General features: G+C 53.8%; 1 long non-coding RNA gene across 1 annotated transcript in view; it reads left to right on the forward strand.

The window, feature by feature from the left end:
* LOC131494627 (uncharacterized) overlaps positions 1-14,511 on the forward strand; it is a 371,492-nt gene that overhangs the window by 136,115 nt on the left and 220,866 nt on the right. The gene's annotated exons all lie outside the window — the stretch shown is intronic.

Here is a 14,511-nt window from a genome sequence, read left to right on the forward strand (position 1 = left end):
AACGTGGCCTCTGGTAATTGAGGTCCAGGGAGCATTTATTGCAGGTCATTTGGGAATGGGGAAGGGAAGAGCAGAGGCCTGGCCTTTGAACAGTCTTGCGGAATGAGTCTTCCAGGCAGAGTGTGGAAGAGGGCCCCATAAGCATCTTCTACCCAGGCCAAGAGCAGCCGGGCCGTCCCTTCACTGGGGAGATGCCGGGCAGCCTGCCCCCCCGGAGCCCGCAGGTTCTCAGCCGCTCTTGCTGCACCCCGGGGTTGAGGGTTAACGTTCCCCCAGAACGGCTGCCCCTGTGTCTTGGTGCAGTGGCGACACCAACCACAGCTCCGGCCACAGCGGTTGAGAGCCTCTTCTGGGCCTGGCGCGGGGCGCACGGCCTCTCCCCCAGCAGCGCGGAGAAGGTTTTCCCACTCTGCAGAGGAGGGGTCGTCCTGCACTCTCCACCTGTTCCCTCCAGAAGTGCGGGGCTGCCAGCCTCTGGAAACCGTGCACCCCAGGCGGAGGCCCGGCCCCTGCCATCTGCTGCCTCTGTGCCAGGGACACACGAGTCCGCACAGGACGGGCGGAAGACCAGGGTCGGGCAGGGATGGCCCCGGGCTCATCAGTGTCGCTTCCATTGTTGGTCAGGTGCTTTCCAGTGGCCTCCGTGAGCCAGATGGCTCCAGCTGGCCTGCTCTTCTGCTTTGCAGGAGATCCTGGGCTGAGCAGGAGGCAGGGAGTGGGGGAAGCCCTTGCCATTTGCCAGTCACTCAGAGAGCGCCTGTTCCAAGAGGAGCTGTTGAACTGTGGCCTAAATACATTGAGAAAGATTCCCTCCTCTTGCAGTCGTGGGCTTGGGGCTTTGGAGGAGAAATTACTGGCTTCTCTTACCCGAGCTAGATGTGCCACAGCCCTGTGGCACCACAGGGTCAGCTTTATGAAACTGCTGTGCCTGGGCCCCTCCCCGCCAGAGAATCTGATGTAATTGTGCTGGGAGGGACCCACCAGGGGATCCTCCTGGCAGCCAGGCTTGAGCAGCTCTTGGTCATTTGCCTGTGTGCCGTCCCTCCCCACAGGTGGCACATGAAGTCCTCGGAGACAGATCAGACAAGGGAAGGAGAGTGACAGAACGAGCCCGCACTTAGCGCCCAGTGTTGCCTGGCTCTGTATGGAGTGCTTGGGGCCTCCCTACTCCCCCCACCCCGAGCCCCTATGAAGAAGGTTCTGCAGTATCCCCACTGGATGGAGGCAGATCTGAGGTCGCAGGGTGCAAGGACAGGTGCGGCCGTACAGGGCTAGTAAGGCTGGTGTCGGGACTGGACTCAGGTCACCTGTGATTCCCAAGTGCTGACCCCCATGTTGAGCGCCCCTGTCCAGGCCAAGGGGACAGCTGTCTGTTGAGATTGCTGTTCACACCGGAATTCCCACCTGGGTCCTCCCCTATAGAAACTGAAAGTCCCGTACGACCTTGATTGGGCTCCATGTGTAGAAACTGGTCTGAGTTGCCTTTCTGAAAAAGACTTGGTTTGGGAAATTCGGTGTATTTAAATTATTTTTAGGCCTCTCAGCAGAATTTTGTTTTAGGAGGATGAGCATTTAAATATATGCAGATCCGGGCTTTTCTATTCCTGTTTGAGCACCGTGGGCGTGGCAGAGAGGAGGAAAACTGATCTCATAAAGCTGAGATGACCAGATACTGCCAGAAGCACCACGGGGCCTGCGAGACTGACATCACTAATATGTGACCCCATGGGCGCCTGCATTTTCCGTTCTCTGATTAGAGGTCATGGTTCTTTCACTTGCTCCTCAGATGCCTCTGGGGTTTGATCGTTTCTCACCTCCTGAATTCTGTTTCTAGTGCGCCAGAGTTCCACCCATTTCTTTCCTATATATTATTGAAGTTTGGCCAATACGAAATAGTCCTCAGCATCAATACTGCTGTCATTTATTGCATGAAGAATGGAAATGGACAAGAAGACAAAATCAGTAACCTGCCCCCCCTCCCCCCCCAATCAGATTGCTTTCAGATGTGTGATATGTCTGTCCATACATTAACTTACAATTTCACGTAGGCATAGGTCTGGGAAATATTTCGTAGTCTGTTTTTTACCTGATGTTGTATCATAGGCATTTTTCCATTTTTTTGAAGTGCCTTACACATCGTTAAAAAAATTTTTTTTTTAATGTTTATTTTTGAGAGAGAGAGAGGGGGCACAAGTGAGGCAGGTGTGGTGGTGGTGGGGTGGGGGTGGTTGGCAGTGCAGAGAGAGGGAGGGAGACACAGAATCCAAAGCAGGCTCCTGGCTCCGAGCTGTCAGCACAGAGCCCGATGTAGGGCTCGAACTCGTGAAGTGTGAGATCGTGACCTGAGCCAAAGTCATGCACTCCACTGACTGAGCCACCTAGGCACCCCTTGAACGATCCTTTTGAAAGCACTCATCAAGTCGATAAATTATATTCTTCGCCAGTTCTCTGTTGTTGACAAATTAAGGTTCCTAGTGGTTTGCTGTAGAACTTATGAGTGCTTTGAACATCTCTGCGTATCTCTCTTCCCTTCTCGGAAAATCCTTTGGACACACTCTCCGCAGAAGGATGAATGAGTCAAAAGGCGCAGTTTTCTGGCTCTCCACCCGTATTGCCAAATTACCTTCAAATAAGGTTGTCCATGTTGCCACCATCAACAGGTGGGTGTGCCAGTCGCCCCACAACCTCGTCAACACCGGCTGTTATTAGCTTAAAGAATTATAACCCAGTAGACGCAAAACGGTCTCTTGTTAAATAGACAAGAGATGCTTTTTTTTTTTATGCTTTTTTTTTTTTTTTTTAATCCTTAACGAGGCCAAATTTTTTTCGTCTGCTTGTTTACCCACTCTCTTTGGAAGTGCTGCTTTTGGCTGTTGTTCCTGCCAATTGCGTTACCCTCCACGCGGAAGCCTTCAAGCCGAGCCGGTGGTGAGGCAGCCTTTACTTAAAACGAGTGAGCTTCGGAGCTGAGCCTTTGTGTGAAATGCTGATTAGCACCCTGGCTCCCGCGTGGAACGGCGGCTGGGGTTGAAGCTCTTCTGTGTGAGATCTGAACTGGGCCCTGTGGTCCCCATGACTTCACACTTCACACTCTTTCCCCCTAGATTTGTGTCGTGGACAAGGCGTGGTTTTTCTTCAGAAAGCTTTGAGATACAACTCTTTCAACTATTTTTGGGCTTCCTAGCTAAAACAAAACAAAAAAAAAAAAAAGAAGAAGAAGAAAAAGAAGAAGAAAAGTTCCCGTGTGTGCCTGTTGAATCTCTGTTTGTGGTGCCTTCTGTGTTTCTGGATAGCTTTCTCTCATTTTCTCTCACTGCTTCACCTCCCCACATCCTGTGAGGTCAGGAGGCTCCTCCGGTCCTGTTTATCTCTGACCCTGCTATATCCCTTCGCTCTCCAGCTGGACCCTTCCCCCTCCCCCCCCACGAAGGCCGGGGCTAGTTGGGAGAAGCCGGATGGGTTTTGAGGAGGCTGGCTGCCCCCGCAAGAGTAAAACTTCCGCTCAGCCGACGGGGAATACTTGCACGGGAAGGGAAATTTCAGTTTCACCTCGCAGAATCGTAGGGTGAAAGCAACCTCAGAGGTCACCTCTTCCACCCCCTATCTGGAGCAGGCCTCCCCTCTATGGCATGAATGAAGTCAGCCTCCCCGTTGCTGGCACCCCTCCTGTGCTGGGCAATCCGCATCTTTCTTGTTGAATAAAAGCCATCTTGTGTAGACTTAATGCCCTTAAAACGAGGACGTCCAATGGGGAAGGGTGTGGGGAAAAGCAGCAGGACTTGAGGAAGGGCTTTACTACATAGGTTTTGCTACTAGCACAGGACGCTCCACACACTGCGCATTCCAATCTGACGGTGTCTTGGGGAAGCTCTCTGGGCCTCATTTTACCCGTCTGTGACTTGGGGACAGTGTGGCTGGCCTTCAGAATTAGTGATCACGCATGGAAAGCCCAGCAGGGCCGGGCACTGAGGAGGCTGGAGTTGAATGGCCGTTGTGCACGATTTCTGTAGGATGGGTCCGTACTTCGAAGCCAGGGTTCTCTTCTGTCTGGGCTGATGCTTGGGTTGAGACTTTTACCTGTAGTCACTTGAAATCGTTGTCACTTATGAGAAGTCTTGTTCTTGGGTCCTCCCTGCCTGGGGAGAAGTTACATAACAACTTGGACGGGCCTGAGTTGTGGGCACACGGAGACCGTGCCAGAGTCTGGAGAGGACGTGTCAAGAGAGCCTGTGATTTCTCGACATGGAAGTAACTGGTTTCTCTTCCGTAGCCCCTTCCCTCTGTCATTCCTAATGTACATGGATTGGGTCCCCTTGACAGCCTTGAGGGCCTATGTTCCTCAGCCCGTGCTGGGCCAGCTCCAGGGGAGGGATCTGGGGGAGGCTGTCCCTGTTATGGGAAGTGGAGGGGCACCTCTGTCTGCCTAGAATTCCATTCTCCACTTGTTTTTCCTTTTGCTCTTTTTACTCGGCTTTGAGAGTGGGGGCTGTGGACCTTTTGGTGCCAAGACGTTGGAGCCCCTTGAGCGGTTGACCTTGGAGTCCACATTGCAGCAACTCCAGTCTTTGAACCAACTGCTTGAGATTCAGGGTCTCCAGCTGCACTGTTTCTTTCCCGGCCACTGACTTGCTGTGTGAGTTTAGACGAGCCCCTGGGTTTCCCGAAGCTTCATTTCTTTCCATAGGAAAGCAAGAGGATGCTTTCTCAAAGCTCTCAAACTCGTTTGGCAACTGACATCTAGGTGCTTGGGTTAAATCGGGGTATGGTCCCCCTGGTGTCCTCACCCCAGCTCCATCAAGCCCCCTGGAGGGGACTCACACGAGATTCTTGAAGCCCTCAGGATGGGTGGCGAGCCGTGTGTGTGTGTGTGTGGGGGGTAGCTCTGGACGGCTCCTCAGTAGGCCCGTGACCCGCGATCTGTTAACGCTGCATCCCCTGTCCACTTTCGAGCACCCTGTGTGTCAGTGCTTTGCATAGGCTTGGTTCCTGTCTGCAGGCACCTTGCTCTTTTGATCACAGATAAGGCCTGAGGCTCAGGAAGGTGGGTTCTGCCGAGGCCAGGTTGAGCAGGAAGGAAGTGGCGGGGCCTCACCTCCAGCCCAGGTCGCTGGGCGGCAAAAGCCCGTGTGCTTCAGCTGTGAGCTTTACTGCCTCCCCGTGACTTTCCCCTTCACCTGACACCTGGCTGGTGCTCTGGGTTGTCACCCCTGCCCGCCCCCTCGGATGGCCTCAGCATTTGACCTCTTAGATGTTCCCAGCTCAGGGACGAGTAGCAATGGGCCAAAAGCACCTGCGCTTTCTGGAATACACTGTGCTGCTTAACAAACCGTCTGTTACATCGCTTGTTTCATAATTTTCCCAAATAAGTGTTCTCTCTTCCCATTGTCCTCGTCGCCTGCGTACTTTTGCTCGCACAAACGTGAGGCTCCTGCTAACCCCCCTTTCCCTCAGCACTCCTGTCTGTTTCCCTGGCTTCATCTTCAGAAATGAGGACACTCTCAGTGGGTGGGGTGGGTGTCTGAACGAGGATGGTCCCAGGGCCCGTACATTTCTTAGGGGGACTGAGGCCGGGGTCTGGGGTTCTCCGGTGTTGATTCTGGGCACCCCCCAGGTGCCCATCTGCCTGAGGAGCAGAGCAGACTAGGGGTTCGAATCAACTGCCAACAACCTAAGGGATGGATTATTTAAGAAATCTCGCATCCGTTCTGTCACGTAGTGCCTCTGTTCCTCAACCTCAATGGCTTCCTGTCTCTATAGGATTAAGTCTCCAAACCACAGTACTATTTTCAGGACCCTCCATTGGCTGCTGCCTCCGCTAGTGATGGGAACGTCCTGGCCCGCTTTCATAGTGACGGATGTTATGGCTGGAGACGCTGTCTCTACTTTCCGTCTCTGGGCTGTCACGGAGGCCCCGTGAAGAGGGTGTTTATTTTACTCCATGTCTGATGAGCAGAGTCAGGACTCAGTTTGCTAATGCTGATGTCTCATTTCTCTTATTTCATGTGCCGTCCTCCATTCTGTCACTTCCAAGCTGCTCACCTTCTCCAGGAAGGTCCCCATGGGTGGCTTCCTCAGCATCTTCATCATTAATGCTTCTTGAGAACCGTGACAAACGCTTTACGCTAATTACCTACTTTAACTGACCCCAAATCGTTGTTACCTTCCATTTGTTGTGTAGCTTCCCTGGGTGTGACTTCCTTGTTCAGTAAGGCAAGTCTGTCCATCCATCCGTTTATCCATCTGGTCATCATCTAACCGTTCATCAGACATTTCACCAAGCTCCTTTCCTGCACTGGGTGCCCGGGGGGAAAAGGAGCAAGAAAACGAGTCTCTACGTGAAGGATCTGGGATTCATCCACACATTCCAGCCACCATTACGAACAGGTGTTTGCTGCCTTAGAGCTCTCACTCATTGCTTATAGCCACGAGCCCAGCCTCTAGCATCCTGGCCAATGGGGCGCTCCAAGGAAGCAGCTGCCATCTAGGAATGAACTCTTTGCTTGTCCTGCTCCCGGAGGCTTCATCCTGGTGTCGCCGGGCCTGAGCATCCATCCGAAGAATCTTCTTGATGCAGGTTGGGTTCCCTGGAAAGCAGATGCTGAGCTGTAGATCAGTCAGCCAGATGTTTATTACGGCATGCTTTTGGCATCCACAGCTGCGCAGCCGAGGGGGAAGAATTCAAGAGTGGGCCGAGGACGAGGTCAGCCTGTACCAGTCTCCCAGCAGAGGCCTCAGCCAACCCATGGGCGCTCTAGAGCTGGAATGGCCCTTTGGAATGGGCCAGAATTGAGATAACGGGTTGACCAGTCATTGCACATGTGTTCGGTTGGAAGGATGCACAACCTTGAGCGAGGTCATTGTCCTCAGCCAGGGCAGTCTCCAAAGAGGGCTGACAGCTGGAGGTAATCTTCTGCCAGCACTGTCAGCAGCTGCTTTGGTTGATGGCTGTGAGCATAATTGTCTGCTGCGTTCACCGTTTCTTCCCCAGTACCTAGCACACAACAGGCACCCACTCTTTTGGGGGATAGAATTGCCTCAGCTTTATGGAAGCCGTGGGATTAATTCATTCAGCGAGTATTTACCTTGTTGGCAAAGGTGTTTGGAGCTATTGCGCATCAGGCACCATTGCTGCTCTTATGCAGCTTATAGTCAGGGGGTTTAAGGCACTTTCAACATTGGTGGTTCAACACTGCCTTCCTGGAAGAGGTAATCTTCATGCTGGGGGTGTGACTTCCCGGATGGTGGGCCCTGGGCCAGGGTTAAGCCCAGTGTTTTCTGGGCCCCCCTAAGGAATGTAGACATATTACGATGGAGAATGAATGGGTAAGGGGTGTTTTACTCAGGGAGGGGAATCTCCACCCAGCCCACCTGTCAGCGCACCTGTCCGCCCTGGGAAATTCCCTCGTTTAACTTACATTCACTGACGTTTGGGCTCCCAGTAGCCTGGAACTTCCCCAGGGGTCCCATTGGCCCAACGACTTGCATCATTTGGGCAGTTGGAGAATGGAGGGATGCCTTTTTTGAGCTGAATGGAAATATGTATTTCTCCTCTGAGTCACCAAAAACTACAGCCCAGGGTGTAAGCGACCACGTAGTCTTTTTTTTTTCCTGTATGTAAATGAGCTGTCATCACAGTTCAGGAAGTACAGACTCTGAGCAGGGAGGAGGCGACGGAATCAGTGAATGTTAGATCTGAAAGAGACCCTAAGGTTGCTCGGCCCAACCCCCTTCCTCTGTGAGAGGCCTGGAGTGGGAGGGAAGGGACCCTTACGGTCACCGGGCAGATTTGGACCTGGACAAAGGGGCCAGCTGTTGGCTGCCCGTAGTTCACTGTTTTTTCCCCAGCCCGCTCGCCACCCCACAGGGGGCACAGCCTGGCATGTGGCAGGTTGTTTTTATCTGCACACATCACCTGATGATCTGAGAGGCTTTTACCGAAAGCAATGGCTTTGATGTTCTGGGTGACGAGACCCGAGTGTGCTGGCAGGAAGGGAGGTTTTTGGGGTTGGAGAAATGAAAACTATTTACCTTTGGGGTTGATTTAATAACACCTCTGGGGTCGGGGGGAGGTGGGAGGGTGTTTGTAAGGGAAAGTTGAATATAACTGTGGGTACACACAGGAGAGTCTGAGGTGGAAGGCCAGGAGGTAAGATGCTTCCAGGTTTCAGGGGAAAGCGCCTGGGAAGGCTGACCCTGCAGAAACCTCCCTCCTCCACACCGTCCTCCGCCACCGCACCCTTGGTTTCCATGGGAGGATTTGCACACAGTTTCTGTGTCGCTTATCAGCCGAATGGTGTGGGGCCGCCTTGGATAGCCGGTCTGGAAGCTGGCCATCTCTGACCCCAAATGCTTTCTCCGCGGGACAGTGGTGGGTCCTCACTCATCCTCCAGGGGCGGACACGTAGGGTCTCAGAGCCCAGTTTCTGGAGCTAGACTTCTGTGTCCTTGGTGGGGAGCACCTTTCCTCATCATTCCGTGCCTCTGTCTTTTGAGAGACGGTGTGAGTCCCGCCCACCTCCCGGGTCACCGTAGGGACGGCGGCACTGCTCGCGGTTCCCGGCGCGTGTGACAGTTGGACAAGCGTGATAGGGTTATGTTGGGTGGCTTTCCCGTGTTGCCGTAAACAGCAGCTCTGGGGATTCAGGACCCCTGGGCCAGCCTCTTTGGCGAGCGAATCTACCCCTGCCTAGTGCAAGGGGTGGTGCTGCTTCTCCCGGGCTTTCAGTCATTGCCATTGCCGTGCCTCAGCCTCTGAAAGCCGGAGGGTGTGCGGGGAGTGACAGCTGTGCCCCAGCTTGTCGTGCCGCACGCCATGGCTCCCTGCTTACACAGCATCCCGGTCGATTTCTTTTGCCTCCTTTGTATTAAAAACACAAAACACGGAGGGCCTCCTGGGTAGCTCCGTCGGTTAAGCGTCCGAATTTAGCTCAGGTGGTGATCTCGTGGTTCATGAGTTCAAGCCCCGCATCGGGCTCTGTGCTGTCAGTTCAGAGCCTTGACCCTGCTTCAAATTCTGTGTCTCCCTCTCTCTCCGCCCCTCCCCTGCTTTCTCCCTCTCTCTCAAAAATAAATAAACATTAAAAAAAACAACAACAACAAAACCTTCTTGATTACACAAGTTATTCACAAGGTGAAACTCAGAAGGGATAAAAAGGTTCCTCACGAAGACCCCTACCCGTCCATGTCCCCGAAACTGTTTCTCTTCCCTGATGGCACCCATGTCCTGGGTTGTTGGGTCTTCTTGTCCGTGCATTGCTGGACTCCTTGCAAAAGAAGACGAATGTGCGTGCCTCTACAAACAAGTGCTGAGCACCTACTGTGTGCAGTGCTGGGCCAGCGCTGAGGGGAGCCTGGGGTCTCGGCTCCCTGTAGCTCCCTGCTGCATTGAGACCTCTGCATGGCCAGGCAGGTGGCCTCGGCTGCAGGGGAGGGGCTGGACTTAGTGCTGGCTGCTCTATTTCCCATGGGGCCCACCTCCCTTTTGCCTGTGGAAATCCGGTGGAGGCGGTCTGGGCTCCAATCCCAGCCGCCCCCCCGCCGCTGCAGATGAAACCCCAAGGGAGCTTCCCTCCAGCCTTGGTTTCCTACAGCATGAGCTGAGAATAATGATAGCATTTGCCACAAGGTGTCTTGGGAGGATCAGGTGCAGAAAGTTCTTTTAACACCACCTGGCACATAGTGAACACCAGCCTTGGCTGCCCTGCCCCCTCCAAGGGCACTGCTGCTCTTGTCTCCTCCCCCACCCTCCCCTGCCACCGGCTCAGTGCCTGATGCCTCCCATGCAGGCCGCCAAGCCAGGCCCTGGGGCATAGTAACAGAGGAGGCATCCATTTGTCTTTCTTTTCCTTGGCAGGAGGGGGTGGAGGTGCAAATTGAATTCCAGCTTCAGCCTTTGTAGTTTTCTGCACAATCCGTTGTAACATTTGTACCTGAGGTGCCATGGTTTTTGTGGGAAAGGCTTGTGTTTGGCCATGCGTGCATGGTTGAGGCCAGCCCAGCAGGCCCGTGTCTCCTGTCCTGCTCCTGGGCTGTCTGTCGCTTTTCATCCTAATGTGGCTTTAAACAGGCGGAAAGAATTGCAGGGATGATACAGAGAACCTACCATACAGTCCGATTCAGCAATTGTTAATTCACACTCCACCGGGACCCCTTCTCTCTCTCTCTCTCTCTCTCTCTCTCTCTCTCTCTCTCACATACACACACACACACGTACACACACACAGTTTTTGTCTCAACCACCCGAGAGTAAGTTGTAGACATGCCTTTTATCCCTAAATATTCAGTGTGTATTTCCTAAGATCCAGGACATCCTCTCACGAACCACCAGGTGACAATCAAACAATCGAATGCAGGACATTGAGCGGGGCTACACTTGTATCATTCAATCCACAGGCCACACACAGTTTCATCACCTGTCCCGGTAATGGGCTTTGGGACCACGCTTTCCTGATTGCGGATCACCACTGCTCTCTCAGTGGCCATGTCTCCTCAGCCTCCCTTTATCTTGGAACAGTCCCCTGGCTGTTCTTGACCTTGATGTTTTGGACGAGTCCAGGCCAGTCGCTCTGTAGAACGTCCTTCGGTGTGGGTTGGGGCCTTCATTCCTGAAAGTCCATACTGTACCGCTTGCTTTTCTCCATGCTCTGTAATCCTTGGCGGTCCTGCAGGGCTGGTTTATAATAAGCAAACTACGGCGTAGGAAGGTCAAGTGAATGGTCCATGGACACCTTCCTGGGAAGTGGCAGAGCTGGGATTCAAATCCAAGACTGTCTGGTCTGTGTGCCCAGCAACACGGATAATGACGGCACATAGACCCTGAGAATAACCAGGTGTTAGTCAAGCACTTGCTCTGAACCAGGCGCCTTACTTAGCTCGTCTCCTGAATGCATCCTTGCCCCAGCTCGCAAAGGTAACTGCTCTTATGAGTCCTGATTAACACGTGGTGATCAGAGGAGTCAAGTAAACTGCCCAGGGTGCACAGCTATTAGCTGGTAGGACTAGCTCGGACCCCAGCAGCCTGTGTCCTGAGTGCACATGTCACCTCTGCGTTCAGCCCTGCTGGACCTCATAGAATTGGGGGCAACACTGATAATACCTCTGATGTCCTTTGGATCACTGCTGGGGCCCCGTGCGGAGCCAGGCTGGAGGCTTTCACCGGCTTGTCTGGCTTTGCTGACTTTCCAGGAGAGTCCTTTCCCCAGGCCTTTTCCAGAGGGAATAAACACATCCCAAGGCTGGCGCCTGCTCTCAGGGGCTTCTTGGGGACAGCTGTCCCGTCCTCTACTTCTGCAGGTGCCGTAGTCCACCTCAGTGGCATTTTGATGATTTCCAAGTCAGGGATCCCTGTGTAGTCTTTCATTTCACGGCCAGCTCTCTCTCCTGCCAAGCAGCCCAGGGCCCCCACCTCCAAGTGGCTGGTCCTGGCTGCCGTCAGCGTACCCAGTTGGCTCCATTGCCCAGGCAGCATATAAGTGGCATTCGAGGCCAAATGACCTGATGATATGCTCCCGATCGTTAGTTATTCAGTGCTGTAGGTCATACTCTGTGCCCTCACCTTCCTGTCGGAGACAGGAAGATGATATGGCCCTGCCTCTGGGTTGTAGAGCAGAGGACCCCTGGGCACAGGACACACTTGCAATTCCACTGGCAGAGCCAGGGAGGGCCCTGAGCACAATAGGAGAGGGCCCGTCTCTGTGCCCCAGTCTGCCTCTCACTTCCTCGGGACCTTGGGGTCGTGGGCACTCTGATTCCTTATTCATTTGGACACAGCATTGGGCCCCAGCAGTGATCCCAGGCCACATCAGGGAAGCGTTATCAGCATCCTGAGAAAGCCCAAGGCCCCCTGGTTCAGATGCAGGGTATCTCTGTCACCTGCAGAGCAGGTGAGTGTCCCATCCTTGAGACAGAGTGTCAGGCAGGACGTTCGTTTTGGGAGTAGCAGCCGCCTCACCCAGGCCCCAGCACAAGCGACGTGTCAGACTTCCCTAAGCACCCAGCTCTCTCCTCTGCTGCCATTGATGGATTCCTGAGGAGTAGCCAAGAGACTCCTGTCACCCTGTGCTGGACCGGTCCCCTTTATCCCTGGCTTGTGTCTGTGGGTGGGAAGTGACCACACCGGCCGTCAGGCTCAGTGCCTTGAGGCAGGGCTGTGACCGTCCCCACCTTGACCGCCCTGGCGGGCGCACGACTCCCCACCCCCGGCTCTGGCAGCCAGCACCTGGCTGGACTGGCCCTTGGGAGAAACTTGGAAGTTCTGGTTCCTCATTTTCCACGGAACATTGCTCTGTGCTTGTGGTTTAAAACGGTAATTAAAAACATTCATCAATTTGGTTGCCTTGGAAAGAGGTTCTTGTTCCGCAGGAGCTGATGCGTATTACCGCCGCTGTTCTCTCCAGGAGGAAGCAGTGAGCTTGCAAAGCGGTGATTCGGCTGCGGCGTCACGACTGGGTGTCGGGCAGCCTCCGTAGCCCCTCCGACCGTTAGTTTCCAGGTCTGTAAGATGGAGATGGGGCTCATGCTGTGCCCTGCCGTCCTGGGGTCATGGTGAGTGCTCGGGGTGGTCCTGTGGGGATATGCCTCGGCAAGGTGCCCTGTACCGACGGTGCTTGTAAATGACGCCGTTAGCTTGATCCGGTACGGTTCTCTCCTGCCTTCCTGTCCGTAGAGCACCTCTCGTGCGTACCGCCGTTTACTGCTGGAGGCACAGCCGGAGGATGGCTGAGTGTTAACCCACTGCACGGATTCCCAGGGCTTCGCTTGTTCCCTTGGCCCCAAGGACCGAGCCCTTACACCAAGTCATCGTGCTGAGACAGGAGGAGGGGAGGCCTTTTCCTCTTTACTGGGAGGAGACTACGAAGTTAAGACCGGAGCATTTGCTTAAATGGCGTTCATAATAGTGGGCATTTCTGAGTATTCACAACAGGTCCGGCCCCATGCTAAGCTCTGCAGAGGCTCTCACTTGATACTAACAAACCTTTAAGGGGCGCCTGGGTGGCCCAGTCGGTGAAGCGTCCAACTTCAGCTCGGGTCGTGATCTCACACTCCATGAGTTCGAGCCCCGCGTCGGGCTCTGTGCTGACAGCTCAGAGCCTGTAGCCTGCTTCCTCTCCCTCTCTGTTCCTCCCCTGCTTGCATTCGGTGTCTCTCTGTCTCTCAAAAATGAATAAACGTTAAGATGAGAAACTGAGGCTCAGAGGGTAACTTGCTCCAGCCCCTAAGAAGGCTCTGGTAGACCTGGGATGCCAATCCAGGTGGTCTAACAACCAGGGAGCTGGGCTCTTGCCCTCTCCAGGGAATAAGGTGAATGCATTTTGACAGTAAGGCACAAAAGTGCCTTAAAAATAGGGAGGCGCCAGTAGCTGGAGCGTAGATGTGCCCAGGAGGGCTTCCTTATGAGCGGGTTGCCAGTCAAGGGACTTCCCTGAGTGCTGGGGGTTGAGCCCCTTTTGGTGGGTGCTGGGTGCTGGGGCTGGACGGACGGGCGAGCCCAGCACCTGGTGGGAGGAGACGGGCACTCCTGGGCTTGCAGAACTGCTGTGGGTCCGTCTGCGATACTAACACGTCCAGGGGAGGAGTGTGACAACGAGGGGGCCTCAGAGAAGCAACCTGTGACCAGATTTTTCCTGGAGGAGAGAGAAGGAGTGGACAGTGGGGAATCCAAGCCACCTGGCCTCTGCTGTGGCTGTGGGGTGAGCGTGTTTCTCCAGCTGTTCCCCCACTTGAGGGTAAATGCACAATTTGTCAGTCTTATTCTGAGCCTGTGTTCACTAGCTCCATCTTCTTGGTGATTTGGCGGCCAGGGTGCCGGGGGTCTTTGGGGTACAGGAGGGAGGTCTGGAACGGGGGAGAATCACCCCGTTGTAAATGTGATTTGGCTCTGCTTCAGGTGCCTTAGGAGGCCCCTCCAGAGCTGGTAAGACCAGCAGCGGCCCCCTCGCCCCTTTCCCCCCAGCCCTTTGGGCCGATTATCAGTTAGGATAAGAATCCCTGGTGAAGCTACATTTTTTGTTCCCTGAGTAATGCATGATGTCTTCCGATCACATGTTACCAGATGACAGTGTTGAGCTCAGATAAAGCTTACATCGAAGTTAATCTGACACAGCTTCCAGGGTTCATATTACCCCCATCATCTGTGCAATGGGCTGGGCATCCGGGGACAGGACATTCTCAGAATGGAGTTACTGGGTGTGTTTCTCATTTTCCTCTACCCAGACTTCCTGGACTCAGGTGGATGGAAAAGCTTTAGCAGGGGAGGAAAACGTGATCGATCAGCCAGGGCTTTGGAGTCAGGAAGACCTGACTTTCAGTTCTGGCCTGGCCTCTTAGGTGACTTCTGAAATATGGAGCCATCGAAACTGGTCTTATAGGATTAAATGGCTTAATGCAGTGGAATGTCTAACAGGGCGCTTGGCACATAGTGGTTGCTCAGTAAATGTCTGCTCTTCTGAAGTTTCTCATTTAGCATGTATTAATATGTACTTGGTAGTTTTTCACAGGATTGAAACATCTCAT

This window comes from Neofelis nebulosa, chromosome 14, assembly GCF_028018385.1.
Source record: "Neofelis nebulosa isolate mNeoNeb1 chromosome 14, mNeoNeb1.pri, whole genome shotgun sequence".
Classification (NCBI taxonomy): Eukaryota; Metazoa; Chordata; class Mammalia; order Carnivora; family Felidae; genus Neofelis; species Neofelis nebulosa.